The 23832-nt window shown below is 38.1% G+C and overlaps 1 protein-coding gene across 1 annotated transcript in view; it reads left to right on the top strand.

Annotated features, from left to right (window-relative positions):
• The first annotated feature begins 481 nt into the window (after positions 1-481).
• Positions 482-23832, top strand: part of LOC106088094 (protein germ cell-less) — a 68394-nt gene continuing 45043 nt past the window's right edge. Inside the window, exon 1 of the mRNA XM_059370284.1 lies at positions 482-988. The gene's annotated coding sequence lies outside the window, so the exon portion shown is untranslated. The remainder of the gene's footprint in view (positions 989-23832) is intronic.

Here is a 23832-nt window from a genome sequence, read left to right as displayed (position 1 = left end):
TGGTTGTTGTACAAATGAGACCACCTTTAATTGGGGATAAACATGGTTTTCAACAGTGAGAAACGAATATATTGGGTTGCCCAAAAAGTAATTGTCGGTAATATAGTATTGGGTTGCCCAAAAAGTAATTGCGGATTTTTTAAAAGAAAGTAAATGCATTTTTAATAAACCTTAGCATGAACTTAAATCAAATATATAATTGCCATTTTGTTCGATAACCTTTTGCCATCTTCCTGGCAAATTTAGTATTCCACGCTCATAGAACTTCTGGCCTTTATCTGCAAAAAAAGAACCAGCCCTAAATTTGTATACTATCCACTGTGCGCCATCGATGGACCAAATGAAAATGTCGATGACTCTATTTATCGACTATATATTAAAAAATCGATTTATTCAAACTAAATATCAAATAAACTTTAAATCGAATATCGATTTTTTATGTGTTTTGTTGTGTTTACCTTTGCTATTGCTTCATTTCATTCAGATCTAAGAGTTTATTAAAATAAAGTGGGTGACGGAGTGACGCGATTATCATCTAAACTGTCATAAACAAATTCTAAAAAAGTTAAAACCACAACATATCTCTTGATGAAAAATTTCATTCAATCAATTTTATGCAACGGCCATTCTGAGAGTGTCAATTCCTCCATTCTCTTATTCGTAAATAAATTATTTGATACCTAGCTTAATTTTTCAAAGTGTATCCCTTTTTACGATGGGAAAACAGTTACAAAGTTCTATGTGAAATATCCAATAAAATTGTTGGTGCTAAATCTAATAAAAGCGAACCATGGAAATTTAGAGAAATTCGGTTTGTAAATTCGGTAATTGCGTTTTATTCTTATGCGAGTGAGAACAGCATCCATCCATCGTGACTGGAAGCTGTGAAGTTTTGTGTGAGTGCAACGTCTAATAGTGTGACAGTGGAAAGCCTGAAAGTCCAACAGTAGATCTACACAAATTATAGCATTTAATTATCTCTAACGTGGTAAGTTTATTTCAAGAATATCTTCCCAATAAGTTTTCCTTTGTAGAAATCCATTTTCGAGCAGATGAAAATAGGTTAGTGTAAATGTGTGCTTCCTTGCACTTTTTATATTGGATTTGGTCCACATTTGTCTTTATGCATCCCCCATCTTTTCTATTTATAAATCTACTATCTGACATATGTTGTGGTACCATCTATTTATGAAGTGCTGTTTTAAATTACAAGATTATCGGTTTTTACCGAAAGAAAACAAAAAAAAAATAAGGAGATAAGGACAAAGCACAGAAATTAATATGAAAAATGGATTGGTGTTAAAAAAACCCATTACATCTTCTCTTGAAGACAACATGGTACTGCATTGAAGAAAATTTTGTTTGGAAACGAATATGAGAAAAAGGGCAACATTATTTTGAAGACCTGGAGTGATTTGAAGTCTGCTGATTACCACCTGATGAAGGTAAAGTTCTTCAGCAAACCAAAGTCCAAAGTCAATAAATCCTTCAGTTATTTGTGCTTCGTTTAGCTAGTGGCCGTCGTTGGCAAAGTATGAGCTTAAGCTCTTTTGCTTCTCCTCGCCCTCACATAGTCCGTAGCCACTTTTCCGATGTGCGTTGTGCTAAATATGCAATTTGAAAGCTCTTAAAGCACATCACCTTTTTTTGTGATCCGTTTTAAATTTCCAACATTTTATTAAAATTTTATGTCAACATTTTATCTCTATAGAAAATTTTGTCAAAATTTTATTTCTATAGAAAATTTTGTCAAAATTTTATTTATATAAAAAATTTTGTCAAAATTTTATTTCTATCGAAAATTTTGTCAAAATTTTATTTCTATAGAAAATTTTGTCAAAATTATTTTTCTATAGAAAATTTTGTCAAAATTTTATTTCTATAGAAAATTTTGTCGAAATTTTATTTCTATAGAAAATTTTGTCAAAATTTTATTTCTATAGAAAATTTTGTCAAAATTTTATTTCTATAGAAAATAGGTTGGTCTGGAAGGCAACATAGGCTATATAATTTTTTGGTATCGGGAGAGGGGTTGACCCACCCCCTTACCTCAAAAGTACTACCCAAAAATAAAAGTGCACCGATCGGGACAATATAGGATTCAGATGAAAGGTATTCAAGAGTAGATTACGAATTTCATAATAAATGTTGGGTCCAAGTACCTGGGGGCCGCCCCAGCACCAAAACTCCTTAAAATAGGTTTATTTTACGATCATGACAATATGGGACTCAAATAAAAGGAATTCGGGAGTAGATTACGAATATGATTAGGAAGAAGAAATATGCTTTATATTTTGTTGATATCGAAAGGGGGCGGACCCTCCCCGCTACCCCAAAAATACCACCCAAAATCCCAAGTGGACCGATAAAGAAAATATGGATATCAAATGAAAGGTATTGAAGAGTAGAATACGAATATGGTATTAACAATTTGGTCCAAGTACCCACGAAGTCGTCCTTACTCCAAAATGTTTAACAACAGACAAATTGGTCGTCCATATAAAAATGGGGCTTAAGGTATTCGGGAGTAGATTAAGAATCTGGCATACAAAGTCAGATCGAAGTGTAGGGGTCACCCCATCCCCCAAAAACTACCCAAATGGGCATATGACCCATCATGACTATATGAGACTCGGTTTGTTTATTTATTCCGTAGAATCAAAAAGAGGAAACATAGGTTATATAATTTTTAGATATCGGATGGTGGCTGACCGTCCCCCTTACACCAAAAACGCCACCGAAATCCAAAAGAGGGCTGATGGGCACAATATGGCTATCAAATGAAAGGTATTGGAGACTAGAAAATAAAGATCATATTAAATTTTGGGTCCAAGCACCCAGCGGGCCGCCCCAACCCAAAAACTCCTCTAAACAGAAATATTCTACGTTCCTATCAATATGGGACTCAAATGAAAAGTATCCGGCAGTAGATTACAAATATGGCATAAAAATTAGGTCCAAGTAATGGGAGGTCCCCTCACCCCCAAATACCCCCAAATGGGCATATCAGCCAACCATTGCTATATAGAATTCAAATGAAAGATAATTGGGAGTAGATTAAAAATATGACATTAAACTTTGCGTTTAAGTCAAGGTTGCTCTTTTCCTCCTAAAAATACGTCGAATAGATTAATTGACCCATTATGGCAATATGACACTCAAATGAAAGGTATTTGAGAGTAGAAAACGAATTTGATATCCAATTCCACCCCTTAAACTGAACTTTATTTCCCACTATAGCAATATGGAGCTCAAATCAACGGTATTTGGGAGTAAAGAACGAATTTGAAATCTATTTTCAGGGCAAAGTGCTGGTGGCCTTCCCAGCCCCAAAACACCCTCCAAACGGTTCATACTTACCGACCATGACAAAATGGGGTTCGAAGTAAAGGGATTTGGGAGTGGACACGAATTTCATATCCACATTTGAGTCGAAATGTCTCCCCTAAAAAGCACTTCTCATTACCCTATTTTCAAAAATACCAGATCTCGGAGATTGATAATGCGATTAGTTCGAAATTTTTTGCACTCTAACAATCAGTAAAAAAAAACATGGTTTCTATTGTTGGGGACGGGTGCCGCGGGGACAGCCCAAAACCCGCCAAATGGATATATAGACCAATCACGACAATATAGAGCCATGTGTTTGGGGAGCCGCCCACCCCAAAATAACTCCCTATTATATAAAAGCTATTTGTGGTGGAAATTTATTGATTTTCGGAAAATTTATATTCATTTTCGGAACAAAGACACTGGGTTCCACCCTACCTTCCAACACAACTTATTAAACGATCATGCCATTATAGGACTCATACGAAATGTTTCTGAAAGTAGAGCACGAATCTTATATTTATTTTGATGGCTTGACCACCCCCGAAATACCCCCTAAACCCGAAACATTTACCAATACAGTAATATGGGGCTCAAAAGAAAGGCATTTGGGAGCAGGGTAAAAATTTGCCCAGGAACCGAGCAGGGGCAAACTTTTCATACAGCAATGAGTGCTTTCCGTTTCAAATTGAGTTTATCAACGATAAGGGACCTTTTTTATGGCCGAGTCCGTACGGTGTGCCACAGTGCAACACCTCTTTGGGGAGAATTTTTTACATGGCCACGCATGATATGGTACCTCCCAAATGTCGCCATCATTAAGAAAGGATAACCACCGCTTTAAATTTTGTCCGAAGTTCCGCCAGGATTTGAATGCAGGCGTTCAGCGTCATAGGTGGATATAGGCAACAGTAGCACAATGTCCACATTCAAGGGCAAAGTGTCCCCACCCTAAATAGATACTAGAGAGTTAAAGAAGGCGCAGCGGAGCGGGCCCTGTCCAGCTAGTTATATATATTTTTGGCGTTTTACCAAATAATCTTAAAACCGCTCCAGTAACTGAGTTAGTAGCGAGCTAGGATTTGCATGCATGTGTCGGGGGTTTGATTGTTCCCATCAGATATTTTGGTTGTTGTTGTAGCGGTGTGTTGTACACTGAGGCCGCAGCCCTTGCCGATGAAGGAATCCATCGGGTCAATCCAATACGTACGACCGGCTACGATGGGATTGATTCTGTTGCTATTGTGATTGGTATGTTGCTATTGTGACAAACATATTGTGAATAAACATTGCATAGGTAGCAAAGACATAAGTTCTTAGTATTTTTTGCAATTGAGCTGGTGTTATAGCAATTGTGATAGACTTTTTCAATTGTTTACCACAAAACCACACAAAAATATAGATAAATTACAAAGCTTCATTTATTCAGATAAGGGAAATTTAATAAGAAATTGAAAAGTTGTCGGCATTTTTACTGTAGACATTCTAAACGAATCGTTTTGTATTTTTATTTCAATGCCAGAACTTGAGCCTATTCACATGCAATGCCAATCTTGAACTTTTTGTTAAGATTTGTTAGTTGTACATGAATATGCTTACGCAAAGAGCATACCTAAACAAATAGTAATTTACCAGTATTGTAAACAAATTATATCGAAGGACCTTGAAAAAAGTAAATCAAAAACAAAAAAATATTTCAGTGGGAAATTCTTCTTCTGTTTGTGTTATCTTAAAAGCCCTATATTCTTTTTGAGGTTTTTTGTCTTATCAATACAAAATACAGACATTTTACATATTATTTACTTAAGATTTCCGATGTGAAATAATTGGCCTTTTGTTTGAACCATGGTATCAGTGGTGTTGTTCTATTTTTGATTTGCCAGATGTTCCTCGTGATGAGTTTTGCATTAAGGGTGTACATTAGGGTGATGACTTTTTGAGTTTTTTACTCAAACATTATTTCCTGTTACTGGAATGAATGAACTTTTGCCTATAAATACAAGTTATCTCCGATCATTGAGCTCGTCTCAAATGAAAAACGAACAAAAATTGTAAAATTTTATAAACTTCACCCCAACAGGCAAAAAACTTGAAAATAAAAATGTATTCCATTTAAATATTGAAGAAGGTAGCGCACAAACCGCTTTGAAATTAAATTTCTGTGAAATTTTTTAAATTGTTTTAAAAACTCATCAAAATATGTCACATCACCCTAGTGTACATATTGAAGAAGTTTTCTTAAAATGGTATTTTTTTATAATAACAATTTTTTCCGTAGCTATTCTCACTGCGGCCAACAAGAAAATATCAGGATATAAATATTTACTTAACATCCAAACGGATATTGACTATTTTCGATTATTTTCAATTGCTTAACCTAAAGGGAAAACTTTCTTATGTGACCAATTGTTGCTGTTGTAGCCACATTGTCATGTGGAGGTGGCGATTGTTGTAGCAGTTTATTGTGTTCTATCTTTCGTCTGCTGTGATTCTGTTGAGTGTCAAGATCCAGGAACTCTGCGACTAAGATGGGGTGCGTCCACAGGGATCTGGGTCTGAGTCGAGTGGGTCTGGCGGGGCAGTGAAACAGCTGATATGTATTTATCGTGCGGTTCCTGGTCACAATCGGGACATACATATTGCACGTCGGCATCAATCTTTGCTCTGTAGGAGTTGAGGCGGCTGCATCTGCCGGAACGTAATTGAGCCAGAACCACTCTGGTTTGGGAGGCGGTCGTTCTCCAAGGACTACATTCACACGGTAGCCATTTACAACATCTGTTACAGTGTCTGCATGAAGTTGTCTAGATATGCCGCTTGATCTAGAGGTTCTCTCTTGTATTGCCGAACCTCACGCTCTAGATCATATAGATCTACCCTAAGGCTTCTGGGCGGTGGATATCTATCCATAAGTTGATGATTTGGATGGTCTCTGCGATAACAGACCAAAAGCTATTGCTTACACAGCATGTATTGGGTTGCCCAAAAAGTAATCGCGGATTTTTCATATAGTCGGCGTTGACAAATTCTTCACAGCTTGTGACTCTGTAATTGCATTCTTTCTTCTGTCAGTTATCAGCTGTTACTTTTAGCTTGCTTTAGAAAAAAAGTATAAAAAAAGTATATTTGATTAAAGTTCATTCTAAGTTTTATTAAAAATGCATTTACTTTCTTTTAAAAAATCCGCAATTACTTTTTGGGCAACCCAATAGTTATGTCTTCGCACTGGTAGGATCTTTGTCTCCTAAAGGAGGTGGTCCACATGAGAACTGAGGAGACAGTCCGTCGTAGTTCGGAGGGCGGCATTCTGAAAGATCTGAATATTATTCCACTGCGTGTCACAAAGTTGTCTCGTCACACTGGCGCTGCATATCTTACCACAGACCGGCCAATTGCTTTGTACGTAGTCAACAAGGTTTCTTTGTCTGCACCCCAAGTGCTGCCAGCAAGTGACATGAGGACCTTGTTTCTTCTTTTGACTTTATCGCAAATTGTTGTGGCATGTGGGGAGAATGTGTCAAATGTGACGCCAAGTATTCACCTCACACGTATTTGAAGTGAACAATGTGGCTGAAGATTTGGTGGCGGATATCTTCAGATTTTTTGCAGCGAAATATGAGCCAAGTTCGTTGGGGTAGACGTTCAACCTATCGCAGATGTCAACAATGGGCGGGGGCCTGATGCCATGATCGTACAATCGTCCGCAAATGATACGATCTCTATGCCGTCTGATGGGGGTGGAATGGAGGATAGGTAGAGGTTAAACAGTGCCGGAGATATCATCCCACCTTGGGGGATGAAAATCCACAAATGACTGGCGACCACAGAGATAATTCGCGACCCATCGTTTCAAGCCTGGTTGGAGGGACGTGTTGGCGATGTCCTGAAATAATTTGGCATGGCTGACCGTGTCGAATGCCTTCGATAGGTCCAGTGCCACGAGGACCGTCCTATCACATGGCTTGGGCTGATTGATGTCACGGCAAATGTGTGCGGTGATGGCAGGCAAAGCTGTTGTTGTGCTATGCAGTCTTCAAAATCCATGTTGATGCTCGGCGAATGGAAATTCTCCTTCGAGGCTCGGGAGGAGTAATTCCTCAAGCGTCTTTGCCACTGGTGAGAGGAGGGAGATCGGTCTGTACGACTTCTCCAAATTCGGGCCCTTCCAGGCTTCAGTAGCGGGATCACTCTGCCCATTTTCCAGACATCGGGAACTATAAGAGTGTTTAAAGACAGTTGAAACCAGATTCGTCAACATCAATGTAGAGATTCCATTGGGGCCCAAAGCCTTAGATGGGGTAAGAATTAATATATTTTTCCGTTTCGGGCATAAGTTGATTTGAATAACGGTGTCGCCTGCAGCATTGTTATGCACCGATCCCCAAGGGACCTCACAAATGTTGCCAAAATTAGTAAAGAAATAATCACAACTGACCACTTTTTGTATTCTCGCCAGGCTTCGTACCCAGTCGTTCAACGTTAGAGGCGGGATATGCTAACATATTTTCTATGGTAGTCAACGTAATAATTGGCGTTGAATCCGTCACTTGCAAGCATTGGCTTAATTCATTAAACCCTTCCGTTTTCGTTTTTCATTGGACTCAACAGATGTTCTTTGATCAGCCCATTCGTTCAACAACATGCCAATTCCTAAATCTAAAACAGATATCAGTCCCTGGGTTCTCAATGTAAACTCCCAGGCCCACTCTGTCCTCTAGCTTTGATCCAACTATGTAACATGATCTTCCAGATGGCAATACTAGGTTTCCGTCAATCCAAGACTGCGTCTCTGGCAGCAGTGCCTCGCACTCGGCATCAAGATTCATCTCAAGTATCCGATCGGAAACCTCTTCCATTAGTTCCAGGTTTCCTATCGTCGCCTCGATTATACCGCGATGGTATGAGCTGCTCCCATCCTCAATCCATTCTTCCATCGCCTTAAGTCTCATAGCCGCAGTGGCTGCCTCACTCTTAACCTATATCTCGCTCCGCCTATGCCAAGACAAAATGTTCTGTGAACCTGTTGTATGGTCCTTATGTTGCACTTTTTCTCCATAGCAGTCCACCAAACTATTGAGGCGTAAGTAAGTATTGGTCTAATCACGCTCCTGTAGAGCCCGTGGACTATCCTCGGATTCAGGCCTCATTTCGAGCCTACGGCCCGTCTACATATTCTGGGTAAAAAATCCCGCTTTTGTGCGTTAAAAATTCACTTGTTCAATGCCTTTCATCGAAAAATAGGGCTATATGTCAGCTGCATACAAATATGTTCAGATCTGTTTCATACTCAGATGTTGAAGGGTGTATTAAACTTAGGGTAACGTCGAAAATGGGTAGTAAAAGCGTATTTCTGGGAACAAACCCTTAAATCGGTAGATCGGTTTATACAAACCAGGCACAGTTGTTCATTGAAATTGGGGCAAAAATATATACGACTTTTATGGACTCAAAATTTCTTATCAGACAATCGGTATAAATTTTTGAAATTTAGGCAATAGAGTGATTTCAACAAACGACGATCTAGTATGCATACTTTGTATGTTTAAAAATGTATAATTTGATGTGTTGCAAATGGAAAACCAAAATTGCCAACTCATCGGTGGTATGTATAGAAACATATACCGCATATTTGGCTTGTAGAACATTTGGTAGCAATTTTTTTTTTAATTTCGGTAAGAAATATTTTTATTGAGTGGCAACACTGATGCTAACATACACGTAGTCCATAAAGTCTGCGTTCATGTGACAATTTCTTTTTTAATGATTAAAAAACAACATAAAAAATAAATAAAGTTAAGTTTTGTTGTATATGTTGTTTTTTTATATTTCTTAAATTAGAAAACAAAAATACAAGTTTGCTTTTGCTTTTTTGTTCTAACAGTACTTTTGTCGCATAAGAAGAAATTATGACAAGCAAAAAGTCTGCGTTCACTTTGTTTACTTCGAAAGTACCGTTACTTTTTATAATGCTTGTTCTTATTTTTGATCAGTTTCAGTTCAATATCATAACAAGTGATAGTTACACGTGTTTTTTTTTAAATTAATAAATTTGGAAACATGGAAACTAAAGGAAAGGAAATATGCATATCTGAAAGAAAAATAATTATTAAATTGTGGAAAGAAGGACAAAGCTTTAGAAATATTGGTGGAACAGTTGGAAGAACGTAGTCTTCTGTCCAGCGCGTAGTTAATAATTACAAAGAAACCGGTCAAAAAAATTATCTGTTAGAGAAGAGCGCAAAGTGATTAATATTGCAAGCAACAGCCCTCGTATAACATCAACCAAAATTGTTGAAAATATTAAAACAATGTTTAATAAAAGCATCTGTGCCGAAACTGCCAAAAAAATATTACATAGAGCTGGATTTCATGGAAGAGTGGCCGTATATTTCAGTCATAAACAGACAAAAACGGATTGCATTCGCTAATACTTTCATCAATAAGCCTCCTGAATTCTGGAAACAAATTATTTCCTCTAACGAGAGCAAATTCTGTATTTTTGGTATAAAAGGTCGGCAAATAGTGTGGCGCAAGTCCGGGACTGAGTTGGATAAACAAAATTTAATTGGAACAGTGAAGCAAGGTGGTGGTGGAGTTTTGGTGTGGGGGTGTATGGCTGCTAGTGGAGTGGGTCAATTAGAATTTATTGAGTCCAAAATGGATAAATGGGGTTATCTCAATATTTTGAAAAAAAAAATTTGAAACCAAGTGCAGCTAAACTAGGGTTAGCAACGACATTTTGGTTCCAACAAGATAACGACCCAAAGCATATATCGGAGGTTGTTAAGCTTTGGCTTCTATATAACACACCAAAGCAGCTTAAAACACCACCCCAATCACCAGATCTCAACCCCATTGAGCATCTTTGGGATCTAATGGGGAAAAAAACTGGTCAGAACGTTATAACCAGCAAGGAGATGTGACGATGCAGGCAGAATGGGCGAAAATAACATCTGAGGTAACAGAGAAGTTGCTAAACTCTATGCCAAATACACTAAGTACAGTCTTAAAATAACGTGGCTATCCTACCTAATATTAGGAATGTGTTAATATGTTTTTATTTTATGTTTAAATAACTCTTTTGTTTATTTTTAATTACTGAACGCAGACTTTGTGGTGCTAATATTTAATTGTTATCATATTTCAATCGCTCTAGAGTAAAAGTGCTTAACCAAACTTAGAATTTTGTTTTTTAATGTTAGGAATATGAAGAAAAAATATATGTAAAAGAGTTGATTTGATTTATAATTTTATTTTGTGTTCTTTAACCAATCATAAAAGCTTGTCAGGTGAATGCAGACTTTATGGGCTATGTGTATTTCCTAAGGTAGTCAACGTAATAATTGGTGTTGACTGGAATTAGTCACTTGCGAGCATTGACTTAATTCATTAACCCCTTCCCTTTACGTTTTTTATTCAATTCAACAGATGTTCTTTGATCATTCGTTTAACAACATGCCTTAAACAATATAAGCAATCCACAAATATTTACCTTTCCAATAAAAGTGTTTAATTTACCACAGCACAACATAACCAAAACACTGTGCTGCGACTGTAAACATCTATTTTTAGCTTTTGTCTATTCTCATTCGCTTTGTTTATTTCGTAGTAATGCCTTGCCTTGTCCCACCGTTCTTTGATTTGTTTTCTTCGTTTTGTTGTCGCACTTACTTGCTATGGCATGGCTGAGTGTGTTAGCGCTTGTAGTAGTTTCATTTCCAAGTGCTTTACGCAGAGACTCAGGTTCGACACCCAACTCTGCTCTTTGCCATGGGATTGTGGGTTTTAGAGAATAGAATGAAATAATAAGTTTTATGTGGTGTAGTAATGTTGTATTGTATTGTGCATGCAGGAGGAAGGGATTATCTTGCTCTCTAAAGACAGCTTAACATTGAGGCATTTTGTTTAAAATCATTCAATACAATTTCGTCTCAATTTTCTTAAGTTCAATAAAAGCTGTAAGATTACTCTCACTTAAGTGTGGAACTCAGTATGTTGAATTATAACGATTAAATGTCACGTTATACGTCTAAACTCCCTGAGTTACAAGATCACAAATCTATTTTAAGCAGCGTTGGCTGGCCACTCATTGCTGAACGCAAAACACAAAGACCTAATTAGTGTGGAGGTCATTTGTTTTTACAGTAAAAACTAAATTATTTAATTTCTAATTGTGGTAAGTTGTAAGCATTTTCAAAGTGATGTGGGGTCATGTTATTGTCTGCAACAAGAAATATTGTTTTCATTCGAGCGGAAACGAGCTTTCGGCTTTTTAGCTTTGATGAGTCGATACTCTCCGTCCATATTTGAAGTGGTTGTCAACAGTTTTAAAATGAACTTTAAATGGGGTTCTACACGGCGTTTAGTTCCAACACTGAAAACGTAACACTATGTACACAAACTGAATGTTAATCACCTCAAAAGAAGGAAACACAAGAAGTGTGTCCCAGCCCCCACACTTAAACAAACACTACTTGTAATTGTAATTACTCCTCACAAAAAAATACAATAAAATGAAATAGAAGCATTATCATTGAACGTGATGGCGGTAAGTTCATTCATTAAAAACCCACAAAATTATTTCAATGTCACGTTTATTTTGATTGGATAAACAAAAAGAGATTTTTTTTAATGTTTTGATTTTATTTTTAGAAATAACAATTTCCTTAAACATAACATTACTTTAATTCAAATAACGTAAAATGTTGTTTGAAACCTTGTATTTTTATGGGGACAGATAATTTAGCAGAAATTTTATTTATAAAATTTTGTCAAATTTTTTTTCTGTATAAAGTTTGTAAACATTTTTTTTATCGAATATTTTTTAATTTTTTTTGTAGAGAATTTTGTCAATTTTTATACCCTTCACCATAGGATGGGGGTATACTAATTTCGTCATTCTCGAAATATACGTCTGAGACCCCATAAAGTATATATATTCTTGATCGTCATGTCAAGTCGATCTAGCCATGTCCGTCCGTCTGTCCGTACGTCTGTCTTTCGAAGAAGTAAAGCTAGCGGCTTGTAATTTTGCACAAAAACTTTTTATTAGTGTAGATGGGTTGGGATTGTAAATAGGCCAAATCGGTCCATGGACCGATTTGAATCCTAATTAGTGTAGTTGTTGGAAGTGGTACCAAAACACCACGTGCAAAATTTCAGTCAAATCGGATAAGAATTGCGCCCTCTAGAAGCTCAAGAAATCAAGACCCAAGATCGGTTATGTGGCGCCTCATAACCGATCTTGGGTCTTGATTTCTTGAGCTTCTAGAGGGCGCAATTCTTATCCGATTTGACTGAAATTTTGCACGTGGTGTTTTGGTACCACTTCCAACAACTACACTAATTAGGATTCAAATCGGTCCATGTTTTGATATAGCTGACATATCAATTGATCTTGGGTCTTGACTTCTTGAGCCTTTAGAGGGCGCAATTCTTGTCCGACTCGACTGAAATTTGCACGTAGTGCTTTGGTATCACTTCCAACAACTGTGTTTAATAAGATTCAAATCGGTTCATAATTTGTTATAGCTCTCATATCAACCGATATTGCATCTTGACTTCCTAAACCAATAGAGCGCGCAATTCTCATCCGATTTGGCTGAAATTGGCATTTGGCAGATTTAGATATAGCTCCCATATATATTTATCGCCCGATTTGCACTTAAATTGCCGCAGTAGCTACAATTTTCAACTGATCTGCACAAAATTTGGCATGGATTGTTTTGTTACTGATTTTAACATATCTGCAAATTTTCATCCAAATCAGTTCAGATTTAGATATAGTTCCCATATATATGTTTCGCCCGATTTGCACTTAAATGGCCGTAGTAGCTAAAATTTTCAACCAATCCGAACAAAATTTGGCATGGATTGTTTTGTTACTGATCTTAACATTTGTGCGAGATTTCATCAAAGTCGGTTCAGATGGATGTAGCACCCATACATATTTATCGCCAGATTTTCACATATATGGCCGTAGTAACAACAATTTTCAAACGATCTGTTTAATAGTCGGTTCAGCTTTAGATATAGCTCTCATATACATATATATATATATATATATTGCCAGAATTTATAATTGTAGAGTAGGTATAGGGTATTATATAGTCGGCTCCGCCCAACTGTTGCCTTTCCTTTCTGTTTTTTACTTTAAGACGATACTTAAGATTTTGGTACAAATCTTTTATCTAATAAGATTTCGGTAACGATGTAACGAAAGTTAACTCCAAAGTTATCCCATGTCAATTAAATAAATAAAAATTTTTGTTTTAACTCGCCAAAATTACAAGTTCGTAAACTAAAAAAAATTGCGTTTAAAAGAATTTTATTTTGTTGAAGTGGATTTTGAGATTGGGATATTGAGAATCCGCTTTTCTGCCGTTCCTCTCTGGGTTCACAAAATTTTCTCTCCCGCTTCACTCTCGCTCCGGTAAAATAGGCTTGTTCCTCTCCGAATCCCTGGTGGCGCTGCATATTCATATATTGCTGTATGTTCAAGAATATTCCCTCTTAGTTTATTCATCATTATCCTATCCATTACTTGGTTAAAACCCTCTTAATTATCTTATATGCTATTAACAACTATTAACTAACTTGAAAAATTTGTAATTTCTCACGTTTACCACTCAAAGTCGCTTAAGAACTTCATTTAAGCTTCATTAAAAGCTGTTAATTGCTTTTAAAATACGAAGTTGTTTTAAATTTGATTTCGAACACATGGAAGACTTTTCACCGCATTGATAAATATGTTTACAAAGTTGAAGGAGAAATATTCGTTCATCAATTAGTCTTAACTCTTACACGTTACCCATTCTCCATGTAATGCCTCACTTAGTCGGGCCCACATCATCACGCAAACTGAAATCTAATGAATGTTCAGTTTCTGCAATTTTTACAACTTCTTTAAGAAAACTAAAATGATAACGTAATCGATACCATTTGTGCCTCATACTCATTGTTGTAGAATGTTTTGTGTAGATTACGGGCACTTTTAATTGTTTACTCTGACCTCATATGGAATTGCAAACAAACCCGCTCCATACACAGTGAGCAAAGACCCAAAATTGATATAACTACACACGACTAACCCAATTCAAAACGATTTTTGGTCACTTTTGAACAGACACTGGAAAACTGGTTTACTTTGAACATAGTGCCCATAGCCCCACCATGACTATCTACCTATCGATGGTAAGAAGTTTTTCATCGAAACCAAAAGAAAAGGTTGGCATGAAATCATTTTGTTGTAGTTGCTTTTCATGGTTTCGAAGGTGGAGCATTACGTCATTTAAACGTATTTAACAGCGCAAACTTGACAGGTAAACACATATCGCAGCGCATCGCACTAGCCCCCCTTTGTTGGGGAAACAGAGAGACCTATTAACAACCGGCGCAGCACAGCTGATGACAGTCATTTGAAGTGGTGCTGATGACAATGTTTTATGGTAGTAATGCTTTGCGGTGTTGAAAAGCAAAACTGATGGCACAATTGAGAAATTTCATCTTTAGTTGTCATTCATATAATAAGAAGTGTCCGGTTTTGTTGCAGTCGGATGCGTATAATCAGTAGGCAGATCATAAACAATTATGGGGATATTAAAAAAAATGTGTTGGTTAAATAATACTACCTACATGGAGTTGAGGAAATGGAATGTTAATAAAAGTTCGCCCATTGAAAATGTAATGATTAACTATTAAGAGATCAAAAAAGTAGTCGTAAGTAAATTTTCCAAAAACCGTTTAAAAAATAGTTTAAGGCATTTTTTAATTTACTAAAATTACAATAATTAGGTAAATGAAGATATAGATTCGACTTCCATTCGAACCGGATAAATAAAACGCTGAAAATTCATAAATTTGGTTTCACTTATCCGTAATTTTCAGTTAATCGTAGTTCGGATAAGTAAAAATAATTTTCAATTAACCGATATAAGCATAAGTGAAAGGCAATGAAAGGCGTCAACATACTAGAATGTTATAAATAACTTGAGTTGCAAACAAGCATAAAGGCATTAAGTTCGGCCGGACCGAACTTTGGATACCCACCACCCTGGGTATTTATATCTTTTGTCAAAATCCGATAGAAAATGCGTACCTTATGCCCCATAGCAGCTATATCGAAATATGTTCCGATGTGGACCAAATACTAATAAGTACAAGTCATTGTTCAATTGTGTATAACAAAATATTGGTCGTTTTAGTAGCTATATCCAAAAATAAACCGATCTGAACCATAAACGACACGAATGGTGCCAAGCCTAACATAAGTCACTGTGTCAAATTTCAGTGAAATCGAATCGAGATATCGGTCTATAAGGCAGCTTTAACCAAATCTGGATCGATTAAGGCCACTGTCCCATTGGGCCCTTTATGGGCCTTAAACCTTAAATTGAGAGATCGGTCTATATATCAGCTATATCCAAATCTGAACCGATGTGAGCCAAATTGAAGAAGAATGTCGAAGGGCTTAACACAAGTCACTGTCCCAAATTTCGGCGACATCGGACTATAAATTCCCCATTTATGGGCCCAAAACCTTAAATCGAGAGATCGGTCTATATGGCAGCTATATGCAAATCTTGATCGATCTAGGCAAAGTTGCAGAAATATGTCGAGGGGCTCAACTTAACTCACTGTCCCAAATTTCGGCGACATCGGTCAATAAATGCGCTTTTTATGGGCCCAAAACCTTAAATTGAGAGATCGGTCTATATGAAAGCTATATGCAAATCTTGATCGATCTAGGCAAAATTGCAGATATATGTCGAGGGACTCAACTTAACTCACTGTCCCAAATTTCGGCGACATCGGACAATAAATGCGCCTTTTATGGGCGCAAAACCTTAAATGGAGAGATCGGTCTATATGGCAGCTATATCCAAATCTGGACTGATCTGTGCCCTATTGCAGAAGTATGTCAAGGGGCTTAATTTAACTCACTGTCCCAAATTTCGGCGACATCGGACAATAAATGCGCCTTTTATGGGCCAAAAACCTTAAATCGAGAGCTCGGTCTATATGGCAGCTATATCCAAATCTGGACCGATCTGGGACAAATTGACGAAACATGTTGAACAAAACTCATTGTCCCAAATTTTGCAAAATCTGATAATAAATGCTCCTTTTATGGGCCTAAGACCCTGAATCGGCGGATCGGTCTACATGGGGGCTATATCAATATATGGCTATATCCAAAAAAGCCCATCGTCGAACTTAACCTGCTTATGGAAAAAAAGCCAAATTGAAGAAAAATGTGGAAGGGCTTAACACAACTCACTGTCCCAAATTTCGGCGACATCGGACAATAAATGCGCCTTTTATGGACCCATAACTTTAAATCGAGAAATCGGTCTATATGGCAGTTATATCCAAATCTAAACCGATCTGGGCCAAATTGAAGAAGGATGTCGAAGTGCCTAATACAACTCGCTGTCCCAAATTTCAGCAAAATCAAATAATAAATGTGGCTTTTATAGGCCTAAGACCCTGAATCGGCGGATCGGTCTGTATGGGGGCTATATCAAGATATAGTCCGATATAGCCCATCATCGAACTTAACCTGCTTATGGACAAAAAAGAAACTGTGCAAAGTTTCAGCTCAATATCTCTATTTTTAAAGACTGTAGCGTGATTTCAACAGACGTGATTTTAGAGCCACCTTCATCAGTCGAGGTTTCAGTAGCAGACAACATGCTACGGCCTGATACCGCCACCGCAGCTGTTGGATCTTTGGAGTCCATTCTAACACTACTCCCGGTCTCTAGATCTGCCGATCTAGATCTGACATACACAGTGGATAACTCTATCGTAGCTATCCTTGAGTGACTTTAATTTTTCTTCCAAAAATAATGACCTAATACGAGTTACAGGATGATTTTTGCGGAGTGAAATAATAAAACGTCCGCTCCATTCAACGGTTCAAACAAGAATCACCAGCATACCATACTTAGATACCATATTTAGATATAGCTGCCATATAGACCTATCAGCCGATTTAGGCTTTTTAGCTCATAAAAGTACCATTTTGGAACATTGAGTTTGGCTCCTTTTGTCTAAACTGAGTGTGCTGGTCCATGTCCGCTTTTGATGCTGAACGCTTGGGTTCCAATCCTGGTGAGGTGTCATGTAAAATCTTCTCCCCAGAGATGTGTCGCACTGCGGCACGCCCTTTAGACTACTTAAACTTTAATCGGATAGCACTCATTGTTATGTGAGAAGTTTGCCCCTGGAATGGAATGTTCAAATATGTACAAAGTTCAAAAAAATCATATTTTCCTAACATTTGATTAAAAAAAGCTAAAATTTGAGACCAAACAAACATGGCTGGATTACCCCGTATAGCATTTTTTATGAATTAAAAGAATTAAAAACGTGCTAAGTTCGGCCGGGCCGAATCTTATATACCCTCCACCATGGATCGCATTTGTCGAGTTCTTTTCCCGGCATCTCTTCTTAGGCAAAAAAGGATATAAGAAAAGATTTGCTCTGCTATTAGAGCGATATCAAGATATGGTCCGGTTTGGATCACAATTAAATTATATGTTGGAGACCTGTGTAAAATGTCAGCCAATTCGAATAAGAATTGCGCCCTTTGGGGGCTCAAGAAGTAAAATAGAGAGATCAATTTACAATATATGGGAGTTGTAGCGGGCTAAAGACCGATTCAGACCATAATAAACACGTATGTTGATGATCATGAGAGGATCTGTCGTACAAAATTTCAGGCAAATCGGATATTAATTGCGACCTCTAGAGGCTCAAGAAGTCAAGATCCCAGATCGGTTTATATGACAGTTATCAGGTTATGAACCGAGTTGAACCTTATTTGATACAGTTGTTGAAAGTAAGAATAAAATGCATAATGCAAAATTTCAGTAAGAATAAAATGCGTCATGCAAAATTTCAGTCAAATCGGATAGGAATTGCGCCCTCTAGAAGTTCAAGAAGTCAAGTCCCCAGATCTCTTTATATGACAGCTATATCAGATTATGAACCGATTTGAGCCATACATGATATATATCAGGTTATGAACCGATTTGAGCACAGTTGTTGGATATCATAACAAAGTATTTCGTGCAAAAATTCATTCAAATCGGATAAGAATTGCGCCCTCTAGAGGCTCAAGAAGTCAAGACCCAAGATCGGTTTATATGACAGCTATATCAGGTTATGAAATGATTTGAACCATACTTGGCACAGTTGTTGGATGTCATAACAAAACACGTCGTGCAAAATTTCATTCCAATCGGATAAGAATTGCGCACTCTAGAGGCTCAAGAAGTCAAGACCCAAAATCGGTTTATATGGCAGCTATATCAGGTTATGGACCGATTTGAACCATACTTGGCGCAGTTGTTGGATATCATAACAAAACACATCGTGCTAAATTTCATCCCAATCGGATAAGAATTGCGCACTCTAGAGCCTCAAGAAGTCAAGACCCAAGATCGGTTTATATGACAGCTATATCAAAACATGGACCGATATGGTCCATTTACAATACCAACCGACCTACATCAAAAAGAAGTATTTGTGTAAAATTTCAAGCGGCTAGCTTTACTTCCTTCGGAAGTTAGCGTGCTTTCGACAGACAGACGGACGGACGGACGGACAGACGGATGGACATGGCTAGATCGACATAAAATTTCGCGACGATCAAGAATATATATACATCATGGGGTCTCCGACGAATATTTCGAGTAGTTACAAACAGAATGACGAAATTAGTATACCCCCCATCCTATGGTGGAGGATATAAAAAAGCTAAAATTTGAAACCAAGCAAACATGGCTGGATTACCCCGTATAGCATTTTTTTTATGAATTAAAACAAGTAAAAAGGCGTTAAGTTCGGCCGGGCCGAACTTTGGATACCCACCACCTCGGGTATATATATAAACCACCTTTCATCAAAAATCGGTGAAAATTTCATACCTTATACTCATATAACTCATACCGATCTGAATAATATACGACACGGATGTCGAAAAGCCGAACATAAGTCACTGTGTCAAATTTCAGTGAAATCGGATTATAAATGCGCATTTTATGGGGCCAAGACTTTAAATCGAGATATCGGTCTACATGGCAGCTATATCGAAATCTGGACCGATTTGGGCCAAGTTGCATAAACATGTCGAAGAGCGTAACACTAAGCACTGTCCCAAATTTCGGCGAAATCGGACAATACATGCCTCTTTTATGGGCCCTAAACCTTAAATCCAGAGATGGGTAAAATTGAAGAAGGACGTCGAAGAGCCTAACCAAACTCACTGTCTCAAATTTCAGCGACATCGGACAATAAATGCGTCTTTTATGGCCCCAAAACCTAAAACCTAGATATCGGTCTATATGGCAGCTATATCCAAATCTGGACCGATCTATGCGATATTGCAGAAGTATGTCAAGGGGCTTAACTTAACTCACTGTTCCAAATTTCGGGGACATCGGGCAATAAATGAGCATTTAATGGGCCCAAAACCATAAATCAAGAAATCGGTCTATATGGCAGCTATATCCAAATTTGGACCGATCTGGACCAAATTGAAAAAATATGTCAAACGGCCTAACACATCTCACTCGGATAATGAATGTGGCTATTATGGACCTTACACCATAAATCGGAGGATCGATCTATATGGCAGCTATATCCAAATCTGGACCGATCTGAGCCAAATTAGCGAAGGATGTCGATGGGCCTTACACAATTCACTGCCCCAAATTTCATCAAAATCGGATAATAAATGTGGCTTTTGTGGGCCTAAGATCCTAAACCGGAGGATCGGTCTATATGGCAGCTATATCCAAATCTGAACCGATCTAGACCAAATTAAAGAAACATGTCAAAGGGCCTAAGACAACTCACTGTTCCAAATTTCAGCGAAATCGGACCATAAATGTGGCTTTTATGGGCCTTAGACCCTAAATCGGAGGATCGGTCTATATGGCAGCTATATCCAAATCTGGACCGATCTGAGCCAAATTGACAAAGGATGTCGAAGGGCCTAACACAACTCACTGTCCCAAATTTCAACAAAATCGAATAATAAATGTGGCTTTTATGGGCCTAAGACCCTAAATCGGCGGATCGGTCTATATGGGGGCTATATCAAGATATAGTCCGATATAGCCCATCTTCGAACTTAACCTGCTTATGGACAAAAAAAGAATCTGTGCAAAATTTCAGCTCAATATCTCTATTTATTTTAGGTTTGTAGCGTGATTTCAACAGACAGACGGACGGACATGTCTAGATCGTCTTAGATTTTTACGCTGATCAAGAATATATATACTTTATAGGGTCGGAAATGGATATTTCGATGTGTTGCAAACGGAATGACAAAATGAATATACCCCCATCCTTCGGTGGTGGGTATAAAAACTCGATAATACAAATACAATGCGAGTATAAGAAATGACAACAATCTTTCCATCATTCTGACTTACTAACAAAAAAATATGCAAAATTTTTTCCTTAATGAAAATTTTATTTAGGTTTTGTTAAAAAAAAATAAACAAATGTGTTTGCCGTTTCAATTTGAAATGTACTCGAATAGAAAAGAAACACAATACTACTAATTTTAAAGAAAACTTTCAATACAAAGACAGCAATCAAGGTGTTAATTGATTTACAATGGCCACATTGTTTAGGCCAATAACGCGTATTCGAAAATAGCAACAACTATGCAAAACAAAATTGAATATTGATTAAGTAACGATTGCTTATGGGCATCGCTGCTGCGAGCGGTTAAATAAAAATTTCCAAATGAGGTTGGGGTTTTAGATTGGGACATGAGGCGCATACTAAATTACTGGTCATGGGAGAAAGAATTATGTCTAAGGCATACAAACGTGATACTGACATTCGCATTATAAAGTAGCAAAGTAGCAAAATTTAAATAATGAATAAACATTTGTGTATTAGATAGATATTGTATATGCTAACTATTATGGGGAACCTAAAATGGGAAAGAATTAAGTTTTGGGATTCTTAGCATCACTTTGAAAGGTTTATTACTTACGAAACCGGTTATCAAAACAAAATGCTATTGTTTTTAACATTGTATAAGCTTTAAAATTTTGACAAAATCTTATATATAGGTTAGGTTGAAAGAGTGGGCATGGGGCGGATATAAATCCGCCCCATGCCACTATGGACATACACCTAAGCCAGTAATCGGTGTGTTGTGCGCTCTAAAAACTAAAAAGTAACCTCAAAATACAAAATTTTAAGTTAGGTATTCCGTGCTACTTACAAAATGCTTAATTGTTTTCCGTACCAATCCCCTAAGTTGGTTCATGTCTGATATTGTGTCCCCACCTAAGTACCTGTGTCTTTTAGCCATGAAAGTCGGACAATGACATAGGAAATGTTCCAACGTCTCCTAATCTTCCCCACATGCCCTAAACATGCTATCACTTGCCGCACCCATTTTGCATAAGTGAGCTCGTAGTCCTATGTGTCCCGTTATGATACCAAAAGCTATACTGACCTCCTTCTTACTTCCTTTCAGTAATAGCCTTGTACTCTCACAATCCGGTTCACGGTTCACTGTTTCGCTGTTCCACAGTGTTTGCGTTCGTTGCCCACTCCCTTAACTGGGACTGTGTCGACCCGAAAGGCTTCGGGTTAACCAAGTTTATTGACGTCAGTCCTCTGGCCTTCACCGCCAAATTGTCTGCTCTTTCATTTCCACTTACTCCGTTATGACCGGGAATCCAATCGATGGGGATTGTGCCATCCTCATTGTAGGCGTTAATCCCTGCCTATCCTAGTCTTCCGGATCTTGAGAAAGTCGGTAATGGTTCCACCATCGGGTCCTTGTTCGTTAGGCTGTGTTGAGTCTACCGTCCCTGCACTGCCTGATATTCCAATATTACGATATTTGCCTATACTAGTCTTCCAAATCTTGAGTAAATGGGCTTCTTGGGAGAGGGTTATGCGATTAGGTTAGGTTATAATGTTAGGCGGCATTGAGTTCTCTGTCACTGCACTGCCTGATGTTTCAGCATTAGAAACTTTATCCATCCTAGTCTTCATAATCTCCAGAAAGACGTCAGGTTCGTTAGACTGTGCTGAGTCTCTTGCCCCTGCACTGCCTGATGTTTTAGTATTAGGATTTTTGCTTATCCTAGTCTTCCCAATATTGAGAAAGTCGGTAATTGTCTCATCGTCGGCCCCCTGTCTGTAATGCGGTGCCGAGTGTCCCGAGGATGACGATATTTGTCTATCCTAGTCTTCCCAATCTTGAAATATACGGCCATGGCCCCGTAGTTCGCTATGCCTTTAGTCTTAGCCAAACTTGTCACGGCGACTTGAGCAATGCTCACCACAAGGAGAGTTGCTTCCTTCTTCTCCTCCCTGTGGAAAACCTCCTATTTCTCCACGACCAAATCTTGGTTTTGTTTGTTTAAGACTTCCATCAAGCGTTCCGTCGCGATTTCGCCGCCCACATTCTTGATGAATACTTCCAACAAGCTTTTTGATGGTATCAATACATTCCGCTGACGCGAAGCGCACCGCACAGTGTTCCGTCGCGATTTCGCCGCCCACATTCTTGATGAAGACCGTCGCCTCACAATGTCGTACTTTGCGCCCCGAAAGTGTGGATACTTCCAACGAGCTTTTTGATGGTATCAACACATTCCGCTGACGCGAAGCGCAGCGCACAGTGGGAGAAAATCGAAAAAAGCTAAAAAAAAAATATGCCGTGTGAGAACGGATTTGTCAAATTATGAATAAAAATGAAAATCGAACCACAAATGCCTTTGCAAACTACGAAGCAGATCTCGGTCAAAATTGCACAAAAAAAATTAAAGTCGAATATCTCCGAAACCAGTGAAGATATTGTAGACCTCACGCGAACTTTTTTGTAGGGATTTTCGAGCACTATCCAGCAAAAAAATTTCGAAAATCAGACCATAATAAAAGATTTGGCAGCCCGAAAAAATTTTCGAAATACTGAGGTGTTCAACTATACGGGCCTGCCAAAAGACACCCGGACAACCTAGGGCCTTGAAATTTTGCACACGATCTCGTTAACCTCAGCTCTAACCATTTCAAATTTTCAAAAGATATCTCTACTCCCTCTCACACGGCATATTTTTTACTAGTTTTTTATATTCTCCCTCTGTGCAGCGTTAACATGTCCCCTCCATACTCGTAGCTCAAAATTCGTATGGGTGGACCCCCTTCAGAGTTCGATAAACCGTTCGTTTACCAAATGTCTCACCTGGGACCGATAATCTGGTGGAATTCTACCGGATGCACAGCCGATATCGATGCCTGCATAAGTCATCTCATCTCTGTTGTGCTTCCTTGCCTCTCCGACGTAAGAGGCCGGCATCTTACCTTTCTCAGCGATCCCCTTCCGTGATGGCTGTGTCATCCTTTTGGAAGTTACAGTCCTCCATGAAGTCTCAGGGGCGTTTCCTTTGTGCTGTTCCAACTTTGTGTCCCTTCGCAGGAAACTGCCTGGATGGGGCTGGCTTGGTCTTCCCA

The sequence above is a fragment of the Stomoxys calcitrans genome, chromosome 5, assembly GCF_963082655.1.
Source record: "Stomoxys calcitrans chromosome 5, idStoCalc2.1, whole genome shotgun sequence".
Lineage (NCBI taxonomy): Eukaryota > Metazoa > Arthropoda > Insecta > Diptera > Muscidae > Stomoxys > Stomoxys calcitrans.
Note: the sequence above shows the minus strand (reverse complement) of the source record. Positions and strands in the feature narration are given on the sequence as shown.